This window comes from Python bivittatus, unplaced genomic scaffold (genome assembly GCF_059951505.1).
Source record: "Python bivittatus isolate LINGU-HERP-01145 unplaced genomic scaffold, Pbiv_v1 ctg000330_np1212, whole genome shotgun sequence".
NCBI classification, from domain to species: Eukaryota; Metazoa; Chordata; class Lepidosauria; order Squamata; family Pythonidae; genus Python; species Python bivittatus.
Genome location: NW_028277058.1, coordinates 47,708,989 through 47,733,313, shown reverse-complemented (window position 1 = coordinate 47,733,313; position 24,325 = coordinate 47,708,989). Strand labels below are relative to the sequence as shown.

Genomic DNA, 24,325 nt, shown 5'->3' with positions numbered 1-24,325 from the left:
TCGTCGGCCGACTTCCTCTTTACTTCTGTCTGACTGGCGATTGGAGTCCCGTCCTGGACCCGACTCCGGTGAAAACGGGAGACACCTCAACGGGGTGTTACGGCCGATTACTCACCGGTTCCCCACAGTCCGGTCCACGTCGAGGACTCCTGGCTGGCTCGCCAATTTTGTCAGAAAACGACAGACACGGGTTCGGTTATCCAGTAGACAGAAGTTTTTATTGGGCACGTTTGCAAAGGTGGGTCCCTCCCGCAGCAATGGAGGAACCCCGAAGCAAGGTCTGACAGGTTTTTATACCCCCTATCTGTCCTCCCCCTCCTACGAGGGCTTGGCTCACAATCTCACCTTTTTTACTGCCCTGGAGCGCCGCTAATTAACCGCAAAACCGCAGACATTCCACTTTCCGAATCCAATCAGCGCAATACACATTCCAATCCCCACTTGACCCGACAGCCGCCCCCTGCCGTTTCTCTTCACTCTGGTGCGAACGTGCCTCTTGCCTGCAGTCTTTCCTCCCTCCTGCCGTCCCTCTCCACTCTGGTGCGAGTGTGCCTTCTGCCCATCCTCCCTCCTGCCGTCCCCCCAAGGCTGCCCCATGGTGCACAGCGCTCTCCCCTAGCAAACATGGTTCGTTTGAGGCCCTCACTTCTCCCTGCCTTCTCACACCTGGAAGTGTGAGACGACTCTTGTTGGAGCAGGGGACGCCCTGAGTCTGATTCCCAGCCCACTCTAGCACAGCCTGATCAACTGTGTTGAGAGTGTATGTAAGTATTCTGTGTGAATGTGTAGCCTAGTTGGGCAAGAATATTTACAGCAACTTGGGTAGCCTAGTTGGGCAGTTGTTTATTGAAACACAGTTGTTAGCCTAGTTGGGCAAATATTTTATTGTTAGAAATATTACAGGAAACTAGAGAAATTGTATGTATTAATCACCTTTAAACACTGATTAAACACTTGCTTTGCTTTCTGTCTAAATAACACAAGAATAAAAAGAACTAATTTTGAACTATATTTTGAGTGAATTGCATTCAATCATTTTATAACACCTTCCCAAATCACTGCGCGTGACGAAAAGCAGCCGGCCGGGCGTTGCGCGGCTCCGGCAGCGGCACCAGAGAGCGCTCGCGGAGCGCTGCGGAGGATTGGAGCGGCAAGCCGGCGACCACCCGCCGGCAGCTCGCCCTCCCCGGGGAGGCTTGTTTTTCCCCTCCCTCGCCCGGTGGGCGGTCCCAGGCGAAGCGAGGGAGGAGGAGCCAAGGGCGAGCTTTTCGGAGGCAGCCTCAGTCCTTCCGGAGCGGCGGCGGCGAATGAAAGGCACGGAGGGGTCCCTTTCCAGAAAGCCGCGGCTTTTCCTTCTCCTGCTGCTGCTGCTGCTGCTGCTGCTTCCCTCGGTCCGGTCGGCGCCGCCGCCGCCGCTTCCCTCGCTGGCCCGGCGAAGTCCCGGAGGCAGGGTCGCCAGCCTTCCCCGCCGCGGCGCCGGGCAGAGGGGCGCGCGCGCGCTTTGAAAAGCGACTCCTGCCGCCGCGTCCTCTTACCGAGAGAGGGACCCGCCTTGGAGCGGGCCGCCCGCTGCCCGGTCTCGGGCACTTGGCCCCGGGGTGGCTCGGCGTGGCGGAGCGCGCCCTCTTCTCCGCGTCGGTGGGAGCCCCGCTTGCCAAAGGGGTAGGTGGCGCCTCGGCCGGCGAGTTGGAAAGGAGACTGGAGGGGCCGGGAGGGGGGAGAAAGAAAGGAAAGTGCCTGGTTCAAAATGAGGAGGGGGCGGCGGGAGGGAGAAAGCCCACTCCCGACCCTTAGCGCTGTTCATTGCAGCGAGAGGGGAAGGAGGCGCGACGCTGCTGCAGTCTCCCTCTGATGGCTCGCTGGCCCTCCCCTGCCAGTCCCTTAGCGGGGCCGCTCCGTCCCTGGTGCAAGAGAGGCGCGGGAGTGAGAGAGGGGAGATGATTCCGCGGAGGACGCGCGGGCGGATTGTTCCCTCCCCCGCTTCCCGGTCTGGCTTTTCTGCTGCTCCTTGATTTCCCTCGCAGAGACGCTGCCCAGGGAAGTGGCTCGTCCGGATGCTGATTTCGTTTATCTCCAGAAACAGAAGAGCTTGTCCATACTAATTGGAACTCTGTCTCCCCCTCTTTTTCTGTTTCTTTTGGCACACGCAGCTGGGGAGACAGTTCAAGGCGGGGGCCAGGAGGCCTCTGGCAGTGCCTGGAGCAGAAGTCCGCCCCCCAGCCAGCCCCCCAGCCAGCCCACGCCCCAACTGGAGGACCGCTGGTGCCTGAAGGATGGAAATGATGTGCCTCTGAAATGTCGTGCTGCTTTGGAGAATGGGTAAAAAGTGAGTGGCATTTTCATTGGGCTTTGAAGCACCCATAAGTTGGCCTCAAATTGAGGTTCTTGCCTGGAGGCGACTGCCAATAACTTCACAGGACATGAGAAACCCTTTATAGTAACATTCCTTTATTGATGCGTAGCAGTAAAGGGGATACCTCTATGAAAAGAGGCTCCCTGAACACAAATCAGTGCTTTTATACATTTTGCTTCAAGGAGATACAACATTTAGAGATTAATGATTGGTCAAGAAGTTCTTCATCACCGTAACTGGGATTTCCCTTTGATCTCTCCTATGCTGTGGCCCCATCCCCATATCTTTTGTTTTCTCAAGACATACCAACTACAGGTGAATACATTTAGTACTTGGGAAAGGTTACTAAGGTTAGATATAGGCTAATTCATCTGTGCCCTGAGAAGGGTCAGCTATGGGTGAATACATCCTTGCCCTGAGAAGGGTCACTAAGGTCAACTATAGGTTAATTGGGAAAGGTTAATTACAGGTTAAAGCTAGGCAAGGACAGCCACAGATTAAGGCATCCTTGCCGTTCTGCAGGAATCACAGGCACAGTACTTTTCCATTCCATGCTGCTAACATATACACCCATATTCTGTCGCTTTTACTGTTTCCCATCACATGCTTCAAAAGGTTTCTCTCACGTGGTGTCCCGTGCTAGCCAAGAGATGGTGTCTCGTGCTGGCTGGCTGAAGCCTGGTATATCTGGAGGACTGGGGGGTGGAATGGGATATGGGGTTATGTGAGTATAGTGCCTTTGCAACTTAAGATATAGAGCTATAAAGTAGGATGTTTAAAAAAAGCTGAAAGAAGAGGTTGTATGTGGATTGACCAGGAGGGATCCTGATAAGTATGCATCTAAGACCACTATGCAAAGTAATGAGTGTAGAAGATGGAATGGTTGTGTTAACCTATTTGGAGTATTTCTAAGATGAGGAAGTTGATTGGCTGTGACTGGCCTCGCTCCAGAATGACGAAGGCCAAAGCAAAAGTTGTGTGTACCAATCAGAAGGCTTCATTCAAAAGGTGGGAACCAACAGCCTGGATCCCAAGAAACCATAAAGGAAGCAAGTTCTTGGATAAGAATGAGGAATTCAGACCTCCTTGCTTTGCTGGACGGATAATCAGTTGGGTTGGCCACCTGATTGAGATCTGTACCTTGGTATTTGGATTATTATTTAGATAAAACATTGAGTTAGGTCTCGTTCTGTATTTGTTTTAATGAACTTGCTTTATGAGATGTTGCCCTATTCTTAGCAAACTTTGAATTACATTTAGATTTTTTTGGTCCAGTGAATATAATTATTGTAGAAAGGTGAAAAGTGTGTTTCATGGACTTTCCCCAGGGGAATCAAACTCTGCAAGGTGGTGGATGTTGTGGTGTGATAGAAGTACTGCCAGCTTTGAACATATGTGCAACAGCTACACTTGTACAAAAGGGGCAAGGCTTCAGTCACAACACTGTACCTACCATCTTGTAGATTTTAACATGTCCCTCCTCTGCAGATGCTGCTAGCGTGCTTGGAGCTGATTGTAAATTTGACAGGATATAGCAGTGCATGTATCCTTCAGCAAAGCTGGGTAAGGTCTTACACTCAATTCTCTAGTTTCAAAGCATTGTTAATGCTTTGCCAAAGATGCTCCAGGAATGCAGACTAAAATCACATCTCAAATTATAAGTGAGAATGGATATGGACTGGGAACTAATTCAATGCCCTCAGAAAAGAATAATCTGATTGCGGGATGTCAGGTTTTTTTGGCTATCCAGACCTGTGGGATTATAATTTTCTGGAGAGGTAGTTATTTCATTGGGTTGTCCATCCTCATAGTTAAACTGAAGTAAACCTTCAGATTTATTAGGCCACTCACTGAAGTTTAATAAATAAATGATTGACTGTTGGGAATAACCTCTAGGTCCACCATGGTCCAGATGTTTACAGCCAGATCTAGTCGTCATACTGTAACAGACAATTCCAGAAAAATAAATGTTGAGTCTCATCCAGTAAGTTGATCTTGTACTATCTCTTCCTGTCTTCATCTTAGTCCAGCAGTGATGATTGGCTTAGAAATAATTGTAATTGTGGTTTCTCCCCCACCCTTGACGTTTTCTTATTTTCCTTTAGGATTCTACAGCAGGCTACCCAATTGGTGCCCTCCAGATGCACGTAAAGTGTTTATGCTGCCTGTGGTTGACAGGAGCTGTAGTTCTGAAAAACAACTGGGGAGCACGAATTTCGAAAGGCCTTAAGGCTGAACATAGCTTCTACTATTTTTTGAGAATCAGTTTGATTTATGAGGGCAGAGAGAATCTGGATAATCAAAACATGCAGCATCAAAAATGTCCTAAGTTGTGTTGAGTTATTACTGATATTTCTCTGGAGACCTGATAGTTTCCTCTCTCACAGATGTGACTCGTTGATCATCTTAGTAGAGCCTTGTTTCCTCCTAACAATAAACATGAATGGAAAGCAAGGCCATAACAGCCTATACTGTACTGGATTTGTGGTTTTAGATGTATTACAAATATGTACACTTTTAAAAGGCTTTCATTGCATCAGCTGGTCTTTGTACTTCACAACAAATTTCCTTTTGAATCACTGTTATTCAAATATGCAGGAAACTAGTTGGTTCCAGTGAAATTCATTTTCTAAAAGTAAAATCGAAGTGTAGAATTGATCCTGAAATTTTTGAATTTGGAAGTGAGTGTGTGCTGGGGGAGCTGAAGCCATATTTAGATGATAAATGTAGTATTGGGTACTTTGGATATCTCATCCAGTCCTCTGCATCAGTGTTTCAGAATAAGCTTTGCTGTAGTTAATAGGAGTTATTTTCAAGTAAATATGTGTAAAATTTCAGGTGTGCAGCACAGAGCTCTGCATGTTTTCCTGAAAGTCTTCACTGACTTCACTGGGACTTATTCCCTGTGGTATGTATGATTGCAGCCTTCAGCTGCTAATTATAACTGTTCTTCCATTTATAGGAATGTTGAGGGCTATATTCTTAGAACTGATTTCATTTTCTCAGTTTATTAAATTATAAAGTGCTTCAGCTAGGTGCTCTACAGTTATATGTCAGAAGTTTCTCTAGGGTCTGCTTTTATATAGGCTAATATTAAAACTGTTGAATGCTTTCCAGTATATAAATTGTCCTGTAATTTTCAGGTTAAGTTTAATATACTTACCCTGCATTTTTTTCCTTTAATGCATAATTCATATTTTTTGCAGTCTAAAAACAATGAAAACCTCCACCACAACTATTGAATATAAAATCAGATTATTTAATATTTCTTGGGCTACTGTCTTAGGATATATGGCTCGCATTTCAACCCAGCATGCTGTAGGGAGATACAGAGGTACTGTTGGATTCAAACAGCACCTTGGAACTGTTTATAGGATCTGTTTTAATTTGTTTCATCTCTCAATCTGTTAGATTTATATCCTGCTTGTCCTCCTGTTTTCCACACAAAAATAACTTTGAGATGTGTGCAACATTTCTAAACAAAGGTTATTCTGAGGTAGCTTACCAAAATAGTACTACAAAATTTTAAATCAAGAACAGCAGTTAAAAATAAAATAAATTGTGAACATTTAGCAGAAATGCCTGATTGCATAACTAGAGGGAGCCTCCATGGAGAAATCCTGCTCTGAAATAGCCACCTGCTGTTTCTCAGCATGGGAGGCTCTTGGATCAGAGTTTCTACCCTCAGGACTGGGGTAGAAACACGGAGGAAAAGGTGTTCCCTCAGATAATGTTGCCACAAATGGTAGAGCTTCCTAGGCATCTTAGTACAGGCTGCATCTTTTCCTGAGTGATTTTTATCTTTCTCAAATGTGTTAGTAAGGGGAAATTAATGTTTGAATTGACATTCATTGGAGAGGAAGAGATTACAAGAGAGTAAGCAGGCCCACAATGGGGAATACATATGGACAGGAATGTCTTGGTGCTGGCCGTTGAAAGAAAAACAGTTTAGGAAGAGACAGCTTGTTTAAGCAGTCTCTTGCCTCTGCAAGTGGGGAAATTCTGTGAAGGGGGAAAAGGAAAAAAAAAATACAGAAAATACAGGTCAAGCAGTCAGGCCCAGGACAATCCACCCCTATAAGCTATCTCTTACAGTCTGCACTCCAATCTTTCACAGGTTACCCTGAGTTTTACCTGAGGGTTTTTGCCAAGGAATTGCTTGCCGACTACATACATTGGATATAAAAAGTACACTAACTATAGAAAAACATAGGAAACAAGATCATGCTTATAGTTATAATACAGAGGATTACTAATCATTTCCCCCCTACTCACCTATTCCATTAAGCCAGTTTGCTGTGGGTTGCAAAAGAATTGGCCTCCAAATGATGGACAACGGATATCTGCTTAGAGAGTTAGACACCCTTATTTAATAAGGCATTTTTGTTAGGGATGCAAATGCGGCTTTGCCGCTTTAAGAGGGCACATAGAGGAGACATGTCCCCCTCCCCCTTTGAGCAACAGCCAAAAAAACTGCAGCATGTTGCCTCAAACAGGTAATTCTGTTCTCCTTGCTAGGTATTATGGTTTATTGTGCACTTCATTGCGTGTGAAACAAACCACTTTGGTATGATCTGCACACAGGAACAGTCAGCAAGGGATGTTGGTGTTGTTCTCTGTATACCTCAAACTGGATTATATACATGAAAAAACTAAAATGCAAATAGGCATTGTCCATTTTGCTGTTGCAAACAGCAGAAAGGTGATCAAATATAGTTCCTGTGTGTAGTCATGGTAAGCTTGTTGACTGGCTTCTTCAGATGTCAAAGTTCAGTGAATCACCACGTCAAAGCAGCACAGCATAGTGTAGCCAATAGGAAGCATGTACATTTTCATTTGTTCCAGAATCTGGTGGGGCACCTGGTTTGGGCATCAACCTGTTGCCACAGTCCCCTGGAGGAGCTTGATTCAATTGGGGACAACTTCAGGCTCTGGTGCAGGGAATGTGTGCTTGCTCTACCAAAAACTGAAGTGTGTGCCTTCTCTTTGCCACAATCTCACATTTCTTTTTCCCTGTTGATAAAGCAGTCGGTGTACTTGTGAAAGGTTCAATGCCAATATCCAAGATCCAGTTGATCACCTTCATGGGGATAATCCATTGCTTACAAAGGCAGGACTAGAAACTCACAGTTTTCCAGTTTCCAGCCTGGTGCCTTTAATCTCTACACCAAACTGGCTGTCCACCAAAAAAAAAAAAGTTTGCCTTCCTTTCCTTGGCTTAGGAGAAAGTGTCAGGGAAAAACCACATTAAACACGGGAGACAGACACACCAGAACATAAGTCACTTCAAAGTTCTAAAAGCTTTATTAAAAGTTAGTTCAATAAGCAAGTAAAATTTAATCAATAACATACAAGGTACTTACTTAGATGCACATTGCAGTGAGGACCAGCAAGAGCAAGCTGTCAGCTGAGACAGCTTGACCATGTGGTCCCGACCCTTTAGTTGCAATCCTTTTTATCCTTAAAAACCGCAAACCACAATCATGACTCTCAGGATTTTCAACGGAATCATAGCATCCCCAGAGCTAATTTTACCACACTTTCCTGTTCCCTTTGTCCATGTCACGTCTGTTCCCATCAACAAGTTTGCTTATTTAACAGTTTGCTTAGTTTTGCAAGTTTTACTTATTTCCTGTCATTGTCCCAAAGGTCATCTCCAAGCTAGCCCTTGCTTTTATTATCAAATGTGATTAAAAATATATCTATATCTATATTAAAATAAGTTTCAGGCCACTAACATTTTTCCTCTCACAAAAGGAAAACAAAATGAGTACACACGTTTGACACCAACTTGTCACCTCCTTTGCCCCTGTGCAAGGAGTTCCAAATGCACAGACTTCATTAGGTCTTAAATTTCATTAAGCAAAAGCACATCAAACTTTATATTTTTGCCCCTTTGGTTAGGATGCCCTCAAATGCATTATTAAGGACAAATCCAGACCAAAGTGCAATGATCGGTCAGACACACAACTTATGCTGACTTCAAACCCTCTGAATCGCATCTCTTAACTTGCTTACAAACACAGCATACACAATTATAAAAAACCAAGTCGCAAGCATGGCAGCTGTTTTTACTCCATGCGCTATACTCATCCCTTACAATATATTTTTTTACAAACAAAAGGGCAGAATGGTGCTAGCATTAACGTTAATATCCCTGAATGCTTCTCAAGCGGTTGTCCTTAACTGCTTCTCCTGGGCCTTTTCCCTCACAAAGAGGGGCTGTCTCCCACTCTCCCTCAGACAACTCTGCGCTCAGTTTTCTTATGACAGTCGGTAGAGCCCATCCTACTAACGCAACCCCCTTCTCCCACTACACGAGAGCTGCCCAGATTCAGTTGGGTTAGTAGCTCCTCCAGTCCAGCTGGGGAAGCCTCCAACTCTGGCCATTCTTGTGGGGTTGGTTGATGATCTGCGCTGCAGGCGCCCACACTACTGTAGACATCCTGCTACTTGCCCCTGAGCATACTTTCCCCCCTTTTTCCCTGGGTTCATTGCTCTGTTGGTATCCTGCTCACAGCCCCAATTGTTTCCATTAATCTGCATGTCAACGCTTAATTTAGAATTTGCAGGATGGATACCAAAGAAGGAGAACGCTAAGGGAGACGCCAGGCCGGTAATAAATCTTGAAAAAAGTTTATTAAGAAATTGCCCCTAAATACTTAACAACATGAGGAGGATATGACCCCAAATAGCCAGGTGAGCTCAAACAGCGGGGAAGGTTATGTTCCGGAACTTGACTCAGGAGGAAGCTGGGAAAAAGGGGTAAATCTTATAGCCCTTTTTCTTCACTCCCCCGCCCTTTGGAATCATCACCTCAGTTCTGGGATAATTAACAAGGGGAAATTAATGTTTGTATTGATATTCATTGGAGAGGAAGAGATTACAAGAGAGTAAGCAAGCACACCATGGGGAATACACATGGAGAGGAATGTCTTGGTCCCTTTTTCTTAGGGGCTGTTTGCTTAGGGGGCTGGTGGCTGGGAGCCCAGAGCCACTTCAGATAGCAGCACAAGCCTGCTGAGGGTGCTAATTAAATAATTAAGGTCACGCAGCTGAGCTTGTTAACATGCCCTTCGCATCTTTTAGGGAAGCACTTGTGTTTGGTCTAGAAGTTGTAAGCTGGTACAGAGTGTGGCAGCCAAACTGCCTTTGTTGGGGGAAATTCCCCAAACCCTTTTAGTAAGTGGAGACCATACTCAAAGCTGTGAGTTAAATTTTACTGAAATGCTATGCAGAAGGAGAATGCAGGATTGTGCCCATCCTTAATATGTAGACAGTAGTTTTTATGGCTGTTTGGGTCCAGCCAATTGACCCTAATTGCCAGGTTCGGGACTTAGTGCGAGGTGAACAGAACACCAAGACAAAAATCAGACTTATTATCCACTTTATTTTAGAGCTCTAAATAAATTGGAGACGCCCAGCGAAAGGAAGGAGTCCTGATTACAGATTTTACATAGCTTATATACTTTTTCTTCGCAGGATCCACATGACAGCTTAAACAAAGAAACCGGTTTAACTTCTTACAAACATCTGTTTCACCAGGTCACGGTGACTTCAACCAAAGATGGACATCCTTCCGGCTATACATTAATTATTACTCATTATCCATTTTAAACTTATCTTAACCCCAACTCTCTTCCCCTTACCCTATCAGGATAATAACATTACAGCCTTATGGATGTTGTCTGTCCTGTCAGTTGCCCAAGCCATGACCCCTTATCAGACTGACCACAGCTGATCTCTCCCATCTCTGCTATAGGATCAAGGAAATCACAAATCATACAACCATTCTTACCTTCAAGGATATAATGAAAGCATTAAAATAATATAGCTATATTTAAAGCTTAAAGATTACAAAAACAAGCAAGGGGGTTCCAAGGAAGTCATAAAGCACATAATTATGGAAGGAATACATCACTCTTGACAAGAACACTGAGTACAGTTTCTATCACAGATGCGCACATTCTCATATGCCAGCCCCCCACCCATGTCTTCATATGCAGGTACAACTTCCACATACTCAGGTTCACGATCAGATTCAGTCCCAATGTCTATTCCCATCAGCACCCTACTCTTCAGGCATTTGAAGCACCCCCCTCCCCCCGGTTGGGTTATTCATAGCAATAGAAATGACTAATTCAGCATACTTTAGTGGTTTCCAAGGCTCTCGCTTCCCTATTCCTTGTGGCAGTTCCCTAATATTTACTTGCTCTATTCTTATAATGAATGTATATTTTACCAACTTAAGCAATCTACGTAATATGCAGCTCCTCAGAGATCAGACTCATGTTATGAAATCAGGGTAAAGGTCATTTATCCAATATTTTCTCCTTTACCCTCCTTGTTGTTCTCCTTTTCCAGCATTTATCCTCCATGTTATAGACTGTGGAGGTGTTACCCCAGAAAATCTGGGTCTTTACCTGGCGCGTGGGCCCAATAAATCACACCAGAGAGGTGGAAAGGATTAAAACTTTTATCTGTAAATCAAAGGTTGCCCAGTAACAAGTTCCAAAATGGGCACACCCCTGCTTTTCTAGAAGAAGAACCTTCTTTTGTACAATTTTGAACAGTGTACATAACTATAAACCAATTAAAAAGCATACATCCCTAACCAATCATGAAGAACAATGTCATACATACATTCTAAGTAGTCATAGTAACATAGTTCAATTAAAGATAGAGAGGTACACTAAGGCTTTTATTTTACCAATAACGTTCTTGCACTAACAAGCATTCCTAAGTAACTTGGTACCAGGGTCTTACCCATCACCTTAATGAACAGGCATTCTTATAAAGGCAGAAGGTCTGGTTTTCATCTGTCGCTGTCATCTCTGCCTAACAAACAGATCAGCCATTGGTCAAGGCACTTCTAATAGGTACAAACATCATGGCTATTCTATCTGCTAAATAACAAGCAGTACATGAATAAAAATAGTTTGTCAATGCAATACATGAATTAAACTAGATCAAAATATGAAATAGGATTATACGGGACAGGCTTTTTAGAGAAACATACTTAGGTATGCTGCTAATGGTCCATTATTTCGTCTAGAAACTATCTGCACCAGGATGGGCCTTTATAAAATATCCCAAACTACAGGAATGTGACTTAACATCTTGAAAAGCAGTGCTAGTTGGAATGTTGTGTCTGTGCATACCTGAAGTTCAAAATGTGTTTACAAAAGGCTTAACATTTCAGAATGAACAGAAAATGTTATATAACAAGAAGGTTGAAAGATTCTGCCAAACAGGTTTAAAGGAGCAGTAGGCAATCAAACATAAGATTTTCATCTTGCTAAGACAATATGAGATGATGATCACTTATCACCAGGAAATTGAGCCACACTAACTTATCAGGAGATGGTCAACCTAGTATGGACATAAGTATGCATCAAGGTACATCAAGCATTTTTAGCAGAAACTGGAGAAGATAACCAAGAAATCTAGATGCATTTGGGAGGCAAATCCCTAATATCTTGGGGTAACTCCAGCTTAACTGTAGGGCTGTAAACATGGATGGATTGCCTTTTTTTAGAGCCACAATCATGGAGCTCTTTAGCCTGATTCACACAGCGTTTTAAGGCATAATGTATGGTTTTTGGATTTGGCTTATTCTTTTGTATAAACAAGTTCCTTGTGCTTTGGAAATAATGGTTTAGCGTTTTGGGCAAAAGCAGCTCATTGTGGTTTATTGAGCAATCTACTTTACTTGAACAGACCTTGGATCATGCTTGTCAAGAGACAGGTGTAGCTTGGACATTTGTATACGTTTTGCAAGTATCAGTGCAACAGTAAAGTGGCTATAATATTTTGAGTGGGTTAAGCCATGGAACAGTTGTTAGCTACCTTATGATTTAAGGAATAACATTTGAATCCGTAGCCTAGTTCTGGAAAATGTCCGTCAGCCTAGTATCTGCATCATATAATAGATGTTTATTAACAACTTTATTGAGGAAAACAATAGAATGGGGAAGACTAGAGATCTCTACAAGAAAATTGGAGATATGAAAGGAACGTTTAGTGCAAAGATGGGCATGATAAAGGACAAAAAAGGCAGGGACCTAACAGAAGCAGAAGAGATTAAGAAGCAGTGGCAAGAATACACAGAAGAACTATACAAGAAAGATCTTAATGTCCCTGATGTCCACGCTGGTGTGATCACTGACCTTGAGCCAGACATCCTAGAGAGTGCAGTCAAGTGGGCCTTAGGAAGCATTGCTAACAACAAAGCTAGTGGAGATGACAGTATTCCAGCTGAGTTATTTAAAATACTAAAAGATGATGGTGTTAAAGTGCTGCACTCAATATGCCAGCAAGTTTGGAAAACGCAACAGTGGCCACGGGATTGGAAAAGGTCAGTTTATGTTCCAATTCCAAAGAAGGGCAACGCCAAAGAATGCTCAAACTATCGCACAATTGCACTCATTTCACATGCTAGCAAGGTTATGCTCAAAATCCTACAAGCTAGGCTTCAGCAATACATGAACCAAGAACTACCGGATGTACAAGCTGGGTTTCGAAGAGGCAGAGGAACTAGAGATCAAATCGCCAACATTCGCTGGATCATGGAGAAAGCACGAGAGTTCCAGAAAAATATCTACTTCTGCTTCATTGGCTATGCAAAAGCCTTTGATTGTGTGGATCACAACAAACTGTGGCAAATTCTTAAAGAGATGGGAGTACCAGACCACCTTACCTGTCTCCTGAGAAATCTGTATGCGGGCCAAGAAGCAACAGTCAGAACCGGTCATGGAACAACCGATTGGTTCAAAATAGGGAAAGGTGTACGACAAGGCTGTATACTGTCACCCTGCTTATTTAACCTATATGCAGAGTACATCATGAGAAATGCCAGGCTGGAAGAATCACAAGCCGGAATTAAGATTGCAGGGAGAATCATCAACAACTTCAGATATGCGGACGATACCACCCTAATGGCAGAAAGTGAAGAAGAACTAAAGAGCCTCTTGATGAGGGTGAAAGAGGAGAGTGCAAAAGCTGGCTTGAAACTCAACATTAAAAAAACTAAGATCATGGCATCTGGACCCATCAATTCCTGGCAAATAGAAGGGGTAGAAATGGAAGCAGTAACAGACTTCATTTATTTGGGCTCCAAGATCACCGCAGACGGAGACTGCAGCCATGAAATTAAAAGACGCTTGCTCCTTGGGAGGAAAGCTATGGCAAGCCTAGATAGCATATTAAAAAGCAGAGACGTCACCTTGCCGACAAAGATCCGCATAGTCAAAGCTATGGTTTTTCCAGTAGTAATGTATGGCTGTGAGAGCTGGACCATAAAAAAGGTCGAGCGCCGAAGAATTGATGCCTTTGAACTGTGGTGCTGGAGAAGACTCTTGAGAGTCCCCTGGACTGCTAGGAGGTCAAACCAGTCAATCTTAAAGGAAATCAACCCTGATTGCTCATTGGAAGGATCGATAATGAAGCTCAAGCTCAGATATTTTGGTCACCTAATGCGAAGAGAGATCTCTTTGGAGAAGACCCTGATGCTGGGAAAGATTGAAGGCAAAAGGAGAAGAGGACGGCCAAGGATGAGATGGTTAGATAGCATCACTGAAGCAATGAGCATGAAACTGAGCAAACTCAGGGAGGCAGTGAAGGACAGGAAGGCCTGGCGCAATATGGTTCATGGGGTCACGAAGAGTCGGACACGACTTAACGACTAAACAACAAATTAACAACTTTGATCTAGCAAGTGGTAAGTATAATGAGCATCAAACTGAGCAAACTCAGGGAGGCAGTGAAGGACAGGAAGGCCTGGTGCGATATGGTTCATGGGGTCACGAGGAGTCAGACACAACTTAATGACTGAACAATAACAACAAAGTATATTTTACTTTAATATAGAGATGGGGCCAAAAGTATTGGCACCTCTCCACATTTTCCCAAAGAATCTCTATTTGCTGTGAAATAAGCTGGAATGGACAGAAGTTAATGGCATCCACCATTCTTTATTCCATAGTCCCTAGAATAGACACTTTGCTTTTGATGTATGACTTAACATATTCTTGTTATTACAGCGCTGAATGAGTGGTACTTACAACCAGTCCTTGAAGTTCTGGCCATCCCAGCGCCCTCATGGTCATGTGATCACGATCCAGGCACTTGGCTCACACTTAGGATGGTTGCAGCATCCCACAGTCACACAATCACCATTTGCGAACTTCCCTGCTGGCTTCCCACAAGCAAAATCAATGGGAAGCCAGCTGGGAAGGTCACAAGTTGTTTCTGTAAGTCGCTCACATTCCTGCAGCTTTTTCTCCCGAGGAGCCTGGCTATGGCACCCCCTTGCCCGTGGTAGTCCCCTGAACACCCTCCCCCACCTGGCAGCAGCCACCCCCGGCACAGCTGCACTTGTGTGGTGCCATGGCAGCCCCCTGCTCACCCTACAGCAGCTGGCCCAGCTGTGCTCACCCCTCACCCCAGTGGCTGCCTGCACATCCTCCCTCACCTGGCAGCAGCCACCCCTGGCCTGGCCGTGCTTGTCTGATGCCATGGCAGCCCCTTGTGTACTGTAAAAGGAAAAAAATGCTAGTGGCCTAAAACTTCTTTTCCTATAGATGTATGCTGTCTGATCACAATAAATAATAAAAGCACGGGCTAGCTTGGAGATGGCCTATGGCAATAACAGGAAATAAGAGGAACTTGCAAAATGAAGAAAATTGCAAACTTGATGGGAACAGAAGGGACAGGGACAGGGCACCGGAAAATGTGGTAAAATTTGTTCTGGGAACGTTATGAAAATTCTGAGTGTCCTGATTGTGGTTTGTGGTTTTAAGAGATAAAAAGGATTGCATCCATGTAAACGGGACCACTTGGATGATTCCTGGCTTCGTGTCTCCTGAGGCTAGGATTCCACTGGTTCAGCCAGAGCAGCTTCTTCAGACTCTGAGTTGTTTGAGTCCTGGGCCATGACACTAACAGTAATCAAAATGCTAAATTCTCACAAATCTATTCATCAGGGTTTTTACAAGGACAAAGGAATTAGGTTATAGAATCTTGGATATGTGTGTACTTTATCTTCCATTTTCTCAACAAATAGATTAAAGTGGATCCTCCTGGATGTCTGATCCCCTTTCTAACTTCCTCTTGATTTAAGGGGGAGCTGGCTTCCTGTTTTTGAAATATGAATGAAATATCCATCTGTTCCTATTCTGCAATGTTTTGCAAATGTCCAATCTTGGGTAATTCCATTATAGTAGGAGAATGTTATATCTAGTTGTGGTCTCTGCATTTTTGGGAGGATGTTGACAAACTGGAGCATGTCAAAAGGATAGCAGTCAAGATAAGAAAGATTGAGAGGAAGATAGTAAAGACTTGTGAGGAATAATTGGAAGCATTGGATAAATTTAGGCTGTAGAAAAGAAGACTGCAGAGAAACATGATGATTGCGTTTGCATATCTGACAGCTGTCATTAGAAGATGGGGCAGAATTGTTCAGAGTTGTTCCAGAAGACTTGGCAAGAAAGAAGGGATTTACAGTAAAAAGAAATAGTTTTCCATTGGACTCAAGAAGAATTTCCTAATAGTAAGAGCTGCTTGAATAGCCTGCCTTAAGAAGTGCTTGAATGTAGGGTCTGTTGCTATCTAATGGGGATCTAAGGCTACCCACTTCTTGTATGTGATGTTAACTGAATCCTGATTTTGTCTATTGAAGCTTCTTTAAGTTTAGTCTATGTTCTGTGTCATGGATAAGTATTGTTATGTATACATTGTTGGAAAATATGGGGTTTCAACCAAGCCTGTCTCACATGAGCACAAAGGGAGGGGTGGTTCCGCTGCAGCCTAGCTTTGTGTGGGAGGGGCTAGGATCCTGCCTTTTTCCTGTTTCGGTCATTTTCTCTCTCTTCTCCTCATGGCTCTCCACGAGGTAGGAATGAATCTTCTCTCCTCCTCATAGTTTTTGTACTAACATTTCACAACCCCAACATAGGTTCCGGCCCAGCATATCAGTCCAGGAGGTTTCTTTGATCTTACAGCCAAGAAACTGCTTACACATTTTTAAAAAAAGGCTCAGATTTTTTTCTCTTTTTCTCCCCTTTTAACAATGGAGAGAGAGGAGGGGCTTCCCCCATCCCAAAGTTAAATGAAGATAATTTTTCAGCTTGGCTATACAGACTAAGGCTTTCGGGACAGTCTAGATTGTTTAGACTCCCCACAACCACAACCAGGGGATTCTGAGGAAGCCAAGATATTATGGGAACAGAAGAACAAAAGGGCCATGATTTTAATTTCTAGTTCACTACCTGATCACAGACTGGCAGAAATAAAAAATCTTCCCACTGCCAAAGAAATGATTGAGAACCTGAGGACATTATATTTAGAAAATGATGATCAGAAGATTATTTCGCTACTTAGGGAACTGATTGCATCTAGTTTTTTAGAAGATGAGGATATTAACGAGCATTTATTGAGAATGCAGTCTATCTTTGAAAGGCTGAGCACAATTCAAAATCTCATGAATGAAAGACTAAAAATGGCTTTTCTATTAAGCTCATTACCTGACAAATATTACCCTTTCGTAGCAGCGCAGAATTTACAAGGGATGAATTTTTCTCAATTGTTTGGAGCAATTAGAAGTGAAATGAGGAGACAGAAAAATTGTTTCTATTTCCATAAAAAGTCAACAAAAGACATGGGTTACCTGGCAGAAAAAGGGAAACGTGAGCAGAAGCCATTGATTGCTCATCAGCACAACAATAAACCCATTGTTTGTTATTCCTGCAACAAGCCAGGGCACATAGCTAGATTTTGTAAAAGCAGAGTCAAAAAGGATTTTTCAAAAGGAAGGCATTCCAAGGAAAAATTAGCTCTGCATACAGTTTTCAGAGCAGAAAATGTTCTTGGAGCTAATTCTAATGAAGCCAAAAGTCAATGGATCTTGGATTCAGGTGCAAGCCAACATCTTTGTGGGAACAGAGATAACTTTAGTGAACTGAATGAAGAGCCATAAGGGAACATTGGTCTTCCTGTTGGGAATTACATCTCAATAAGAGAAAAAGGCAAAATACCCTTGAGATGTTTTAATGGAGAAAAATACAAAGACCTCATAGTGACAGATGCATATTATGTACCACGATTGACAACCAATTTGCTGAGTGTGCGATCATTAAACAGAAAAGATTTCAGTGTAATGTTTAAAGCCAATAGAACATGTGAAGTAACCAGTGGTAGGCAGATTTATGTTACAGGCTTTGAGAAAAATGGAGTGTGCCAGGTGAACTGTGAACAGCCACCACCAGATGTCAGTCTCATCTGCCAACAGCAGCAGAGAAAGAAGGACATCAGCACCACCATCTGGCACAAGTGGTTTGCACACAGGGACGTTGATGCAATTTTTAGAATGAAGAAAGAAAATATGGTAAGAGACCTTGAACTAAGCAATCGCGAAAAATACCAGTCACGGTGTGTAGTGTACATCAGAGGAAAGGCAACAAGGCCTGCCATACCCAAACAAAGGGAAAGGCATGCAACTTGAACTTATCCACACTGATTGGACCTCTTCAAACGTCAGCAGGTGGAAACAAATACATAAGTTTTATAGATGATTTTTCCAGGGATTGTGTAATCTACCTGATGAAGGAAAAGTCCCAAACTGGGGATATGCTGAAGGAATAAATTCAGCCAGACCCCCCAAGCCCTTCAAAGCGACAGAGGCAGTGAGTTCATTTCTAATACGATGTAGACATACCTAACACAACTAGACATAGAGCACAGATTAACTACTCCTTACACGCTGGAGAGTAATGGAGTCACAGAACGAAAGAACAGATCATTGATGGACATGGTAAGGTGTATGCTGTTAGAAGCAGATCTACCTGACAAATACTGGGCAGATGCTCTTATCACAGCTACATACTTGCAAAATAGATTGCCAACCAGAGCCAATAAGGTAACACCTTTTGAGCTTTGGCATGGGCAAAAACCAAGTGTCAAACATTTAAGAGTGTTTGAATCTAAGACCTATGCCCACGTACGAAAAGAAAGGAGATCCAAACTAGACCCTAGAGCTGAAGAAGGAGTCATGATTGGCTATGCTCCAGGAAGCAAGGGATACAGAATCCTGAATCCAAAGACAGGAAAAGTAAGCATATGCAGAGTGGTATACTTTGATGAGAGGGAGAGAGGCTGCTGCACTCAGGTGGGTAATGACTGCGGAGAAACCAACAGCAGCAGTTACCAGCCTGAGATGTTCAGCCTGACACCAGGAGACACAACCACACCAACCCAGAGGGAGATGGAAGTCCAAGAAGAGACTCCACTGGAGACAGATGATGAGGCCGAGGATGCAGAAGAGGGTGAACCACCAGTCGTCGCTCTTGAACCTGCTCTGAGACGCTCATCATGACCCAACAAAGGAATTCCAGCTGACAGACTTACCTACCTCACAAGGTTGTCGCTACCAAGAGAACCCACAACGTGGAATGAGGTGCTGCAGATGGCAGCAGATGAGGCAAATAAGTGGAAAAGGGCAGCACAGGAGGAGCTAGATGCTCTGTACAAAAACAAAACGTGGACTTTAACTAAACTACCAAAAGGCAAGAAGGCCATAGGTTGTAAGTGGGTGTTCAAGCCAAAACAAGACGAAAATGGTGAAGTACAAAGGTACAAGGCCAGATTGGTAGCAAAAGGCTACTCTCAAAAATATGGACAGGACTATGATGAATGTTTTGCTCCTGTTGTGAAACACACCACAATTAGAATGCTTCTAAGTCTAGCAGCATCTAGGAACATGGACGTCGAACACTTAGATGTTAAAACTGCATTTTTACATGGGGAGATAGAAGAAGAACTTTACATGACACAGCCTCCAGGCTTCACTAATCCCAATACCAAGCATCTCATTTGCAAGCTTCAGAAGCGGATTTATGGCCTGAAGCAGATAGTCAGAGTGTGGAACAAGAAGTTAAACCAAATACTTCTTGACCAGGGTTTTGTTCAAGGAAAAGTTGATCCCTGCCTATACACAAGACACAGAAATGGGAGGGATGTGTATATACTTATGTGGATGATTTAATGATTTGCCACGATAACAAGAGGGACTTTAATGATACTGTTTCTCAACTAAATAGAGAAGTAGAAGTGAAACATCTGGGCAATGCCCGCTACTACTTAGGAATACAGATCGAGAGAGAAGAAGATGGGAGCTTTCTTCTAGGTCAGAACCAAAAGATTCTAGAACTGTTGGAAAGCTTAGGACTGTAAAATGCCAATCTTGCGCCTACACCGATGGAGACGGCTTTCCACAAGCAACAAGAACCCAGCGATCTCCTACCAGAGAACAATGAATATAGAAGTGCCATAGGAAAGTTGTTGTATCTAGCCACCAGCACTAGACCAGACATTGCAGCTGCAGTGGGCATTCTCCGCAGAAAGAAAAGCACGCCCACACAGAGAGACTGGACTGGTGTCAAGAGGGTGGGAAGGTACCTAAAGGGGACCGTGCACCTAAAACTAAAACTGCCAGCCACTGAGAATCCTGGACTAGTGGGATTCACAGATGCAGACTGGGCAGAAAACATTGCTGACCGTAAGTCCACTAGTGGCTATGTATTTTTCTGTGGGGGTGGAACAGTGAGCTGGGGAAGTCACAAGCAAAGCACAATAACACAGTCCTCTGCAGAAGCAGAGTATGTGGCAGCAACAGACTCATGTAATGAGACTGTGTGGCTTAGATTATTGCTTGCAGACATGGGTATAGACGAACCAACTCCTATACAAATCTTTGAAGACAATCAGAGTTGGATCAGACTTTCACAGTCAGAGAAAGTAGGTGGGAGGACTAAGCACACTGATGTAAAGTATCATGTGGTGAGAGAGTTGCAACAAGGGTTAATCAGACTAGACTACTGTCCCACAGGAAACATGACAGCGGACATCTTCACAAAGCCATTGTTGAGAACCAGTTACCAGGAACTAAGAGAAAAATTAAATATTGTAGGACATGGAGACATGCAAGGTTGAAAAGAAGGGGTGTTGGAAAATACGGGGTTTCAACCAAGCCTGTCTCACACGAGCACAAAGAGAGGGGTGGCCTCACTGCGGCCTAGCTTTGCTGCTTTGTGTGGGAGGGGCTTGGAGCCCACCTCTCTTCTTGTTTCCCTCATTTTCCTCTCTTCTCCTCATGGCTCTCCATGAGATAGGAATGAATCCTCTCTCCTCCTCATGGTTTTTGTACTAACATTTCACAACCCCAACATTGTATTCTGTGTTCTGTGTCATGGATAAGTATTGTTATGTACACATTAGTTGTGACCTTGCTTTAAAAATGCTATTAGAAGTGCATCTTAATTTCCTGAGATGGGTAATATTGAAAAGTTAGTATTTGAAACATATATGCCAAATAATAAATAGGTAGTCCTTGTTTAGCAACCACAAGTGGGACCGGTGACTCGGTAATTAAGCAAAATGGCCACTAAGTGAAAAATCACGTGACCACAGTTTGAAGTTATTTTCCTTCAGCTTTCCTTTGCTTTACAGCATCAGAAGGATATGACCCCAAATAGTCGGGTGAGCCCAAATGGTGGGGGAGGATTCTGGAATTCGACTCATGAGGAAGCCAGGTAAAAGGGCAAATCTTACAGCCCCTTTTCCCCACTCCCCTACCCTTGGGGAGTGCTGGGATAATTAGCAAGAAGGGAATTAATGTTTGCATGTACATTCATTGGAGAGGAAGGGATTACAGAGAGTAGGAAGACACACAATGAGGAATACACCTAGAATATGCCTAGCAAGCTGCTTAGGAGGCAAACAAAAGCCTTTAGTGGGTCTTGTCAATTTCTCATTAACTTAAGTTTTTAGGGAGTGCTGTGCTCTGCTGCAGAAAAGAGCAATTCAGGAAGAGAAAACTTGTTTAAACAATCTTTCCGCTTCTCCAGGGGAATAAAAAGAAAAAAAAATGGGTCAGGCATAGGCAACGTGTACTAACACTTCAGTGGTGAACATGTGACTTGAGAGGCACTGCAAAGGTCATAAATGCAGGCGTTGGTGGAAAAGTTACTTTTTCATCACTGTTTAACTGCAAATAACTGCAAACTGTCCGAGGCAGTCATTAAACTGTCCAAGGAATACCTGTAGTTTATTGGTTCAGACTTAATGTGGAAGCCAGACCTTGGGTTCTGAGTCTATTCAAGTAAAGTACAATAACAGAATAAAAAATATTAGTTTAGCTCCGAATGGAAAAGCAGATGGGTTTAAGTGTGAGTCAGGCAGATTGATGAATGGGTAAAGCAAATTTAAAAATATGTCAAAATAGACCACAAAAGCTAGATATTGGAAAATGTGATGAAGGGAACAACACTGTTCTAGAACCTTATGGAAGATTCCAGGTAACCTTGAAAAAGGACCAATCAAGACTCCAGGGACATCAGGGGTTTTGGAAGGGGATCAATTAGAAGATGAAATGGCCTAGTTAACTGTGATTTCTGAGAGTATAAAAAGGACCTTTGTGGGTTAAGTCCAGAAGGTCATCTTCATTGCTTGGTGTCAGTATAACGGCTGATACATTTTCTCAGCATTTTCCCTAATAATATACTTCTTTCTAATGAACTGAACTTGGGTGTAAACCAAGGTTTGATTCAGGGGTAAAGGATATATTGGTAGGATATTATCTGCAACAGTAAAAATAAAAGAAGCCCTCAAATTGAATTTCATTCCTAGTGACTACGTGCAGAAAAATGGTTTGTCATTGTCTTCTTCTGAAATGCTTGTTTGACTTTCGAGTCTAGTTTACAGCCTTGGAATTGCTTGGTAGCCTTTTATCCTAAGCTGCTTAGTTTCTAGGCCCAGATAAGATACTCAGTCTTAATAAAGATTAATATAATAAATTATGGGAGGGGGGGTTCTCTATAGTTCTGACCATGTACGGTGAAAACTTGCATCAGGTTTTAGGAACCATAATTCTTGTGTTTCTTTTTTTTCAGAAAACATTGTTGTGTGATACTAACAACACTGAAGAGTCAACAAGGTTCAGTAAAATCTGGTCTTAGAAAAAGTAAGTATTAAATTGCTATTCAAATATAATGACTATTCGTCTCTATGGCTCATAGTACCTACATACATTTACAGGTAGACCTCGACTTGTGACAGCAATTGGGGCTGGAATTTCTGTCGCTAAGCGATGTGGCCGTAAAGTGTGACTGCATCGCTTAGTGATGGCAGTCCCTGCAATCCCAGTTGCCATTGTCAACTGAATCTCACAGTCAGTGGGGAAGCCAGCAGGAAGTTGTAAGTCCCAGGCCGGCAGGCAGGTAAGTGGCTGCTGCTGGGTGCGGGAGGGAGTGACGGGTATGTGGCAGTGTGGGAGAAGGTTGGGGATGATGTGTGGGGTGCACGAGTGGCTGGTGTGATATGAGTGCAGAGAGGCTGGGGGAGGGTACACAGGTGGGGGAGACTTACCCCAGCGACTTGCAGTCTTCCCTGCCAGCTTCCCCTTTGACTTTCTGGGGAAGCTGGCTTGGAAGGTTGAAAATAGTGATTGTGTGATTGCAGGGTGCTTGGCAACTGGTTGTAAGTGCAAATGGGTTGCTAAGCATCCAGATCCTGATCACGTGACCGCGGGGGTGCTGGGATGGCCGCAGCCTCGAGGACCAGTCATAAGTCTCCTTTCAGCATTGTCGTAACTTTGTATAGTTTCTTCAGTGGCCTACTGATGAATCCTGATAAATGAATGGACAGCCTGATTTGGCAGTTTATGACTTCCTTTACTTTACTGAAGCACTACAGAATAAAACATGAGAAGCATGTCTATTGGTAAAACCAATAGAGCTCATACAGAGCTCATTAAGAGCTCATGACACTCCTTTACCTTAGTTTATAAAATCTTGGAACTTGCTTTAGTTTCCATGCCTATTTCCCTTAACCTTTTGTAAGCACTGTAGTTTCTTTCATTTCTTGATTTCAGCGATAAGAATAGCAAATTATAGCTATCACAGCACCCCATAGTTTCATGTTCAGCACACTCTAATTAGACGCATGTTATATCATAGCACTTGAATCACTTGAGCAAGCTAGTTGACATGGCTTCACTTTGGCATAATTATATATGTGAAGAGAAAGCTTTCATGTCATGTGACGTCTGGCCTGAGGTCAGTTGTGATACATCACTAAAGAAAAAGTTGCACATAGTTCCTTATCCTTGTAGGATAACATATGAAAAGTAATCCACAAGGGAGGAGTTACCAGCTCAGGCAAGTTTAAATACAGTGGTACCTCGGGATATGAACTTAATCCGTTCCGTGACTCTGGACGTATCCCGAGTTGGTCACAACCCGAGGCAATTTTCTCTTCAGAGCCTTACTCCCACCAAGCCTGCTCTGCATTTTCTTTGAAGCCATGCTAACACGCACACCAAAAGCCTTCGCAAAACACCGCAAAACACACCACAAGCCTCACCGAACGACTCCTTGCTACCGCGACCTCGCCCACAGGAAGCCGCGACCGCGTGGCAGCAGGGAAAATGGCCGCGGATCCGGTTCGTAATTCGAGGCGAGTTCGTAACCTGAGGTAAAATTTTCCTGCCGAAGCTGGTCGTAACCCGAAATGTTCGTTAGTAGAGGCGTTCGTATCTCGAGGTACCACTGTACTGTTAAAAACTCACTTATTGGTCCTGAAAAGGAGGTGCTTCACTTCAAAATACTATACAGCATACCAGTTATTTGAGATTCAGATGCAGATTAGTGTTTTTTAGAGGTGTAGATGTTCTGGGCACTTTTGGGAAACATTAAGCAAGAAGACTGAAGAAAAGGAGGAAAGGACAGCTCTAAAGTGAGGGAAAAAACCAAATTAAGTTTGCGATATGGAAGAGAGGTGGGTAATTAGAAAATAAACAGACAAGTTATGAAAAAAACCAGGACTTCATGTGATTGATGAATGAAGCAGGAATCTAAATCAAACTGAATTTGTGGTAGTTCTCACACAAAGCTAACATAACAATCCTGAATGATCTTTTTT

The 24,325-nt window shown here is 43.4% G+C and overlaps 1 protein-coding gene across 2 annotated transcripts in view; it reads left to right on the top strand.

Moving 5' to 3' along the window:
• Positions 1–1,133: 1,133 nt before the first annotated feature.
• RESF1 (retroelement silencing factor 1) overlaps positions 1,134–24,325 on the top strand; it is a 35,546-nt gene continuing 12,354 nt past the window's right edge. The window contains exons 1-3 of one of the 2 annotated variants that reach the window (XM_088141186.1): positions 1,134–1,662; positions 2,151–2,326; positions 22,297–22,367. The gene's annotated coding sequence lies outside the window, so the exon portion shown is untranslated. The remainder of the gene's footprint in view (positions 1,663–2,150; positions 2,327–22,296; positions 22,368–24,325) is intronic. The other variant, XM_088141187.1, reaches the window with a different exon arrangement.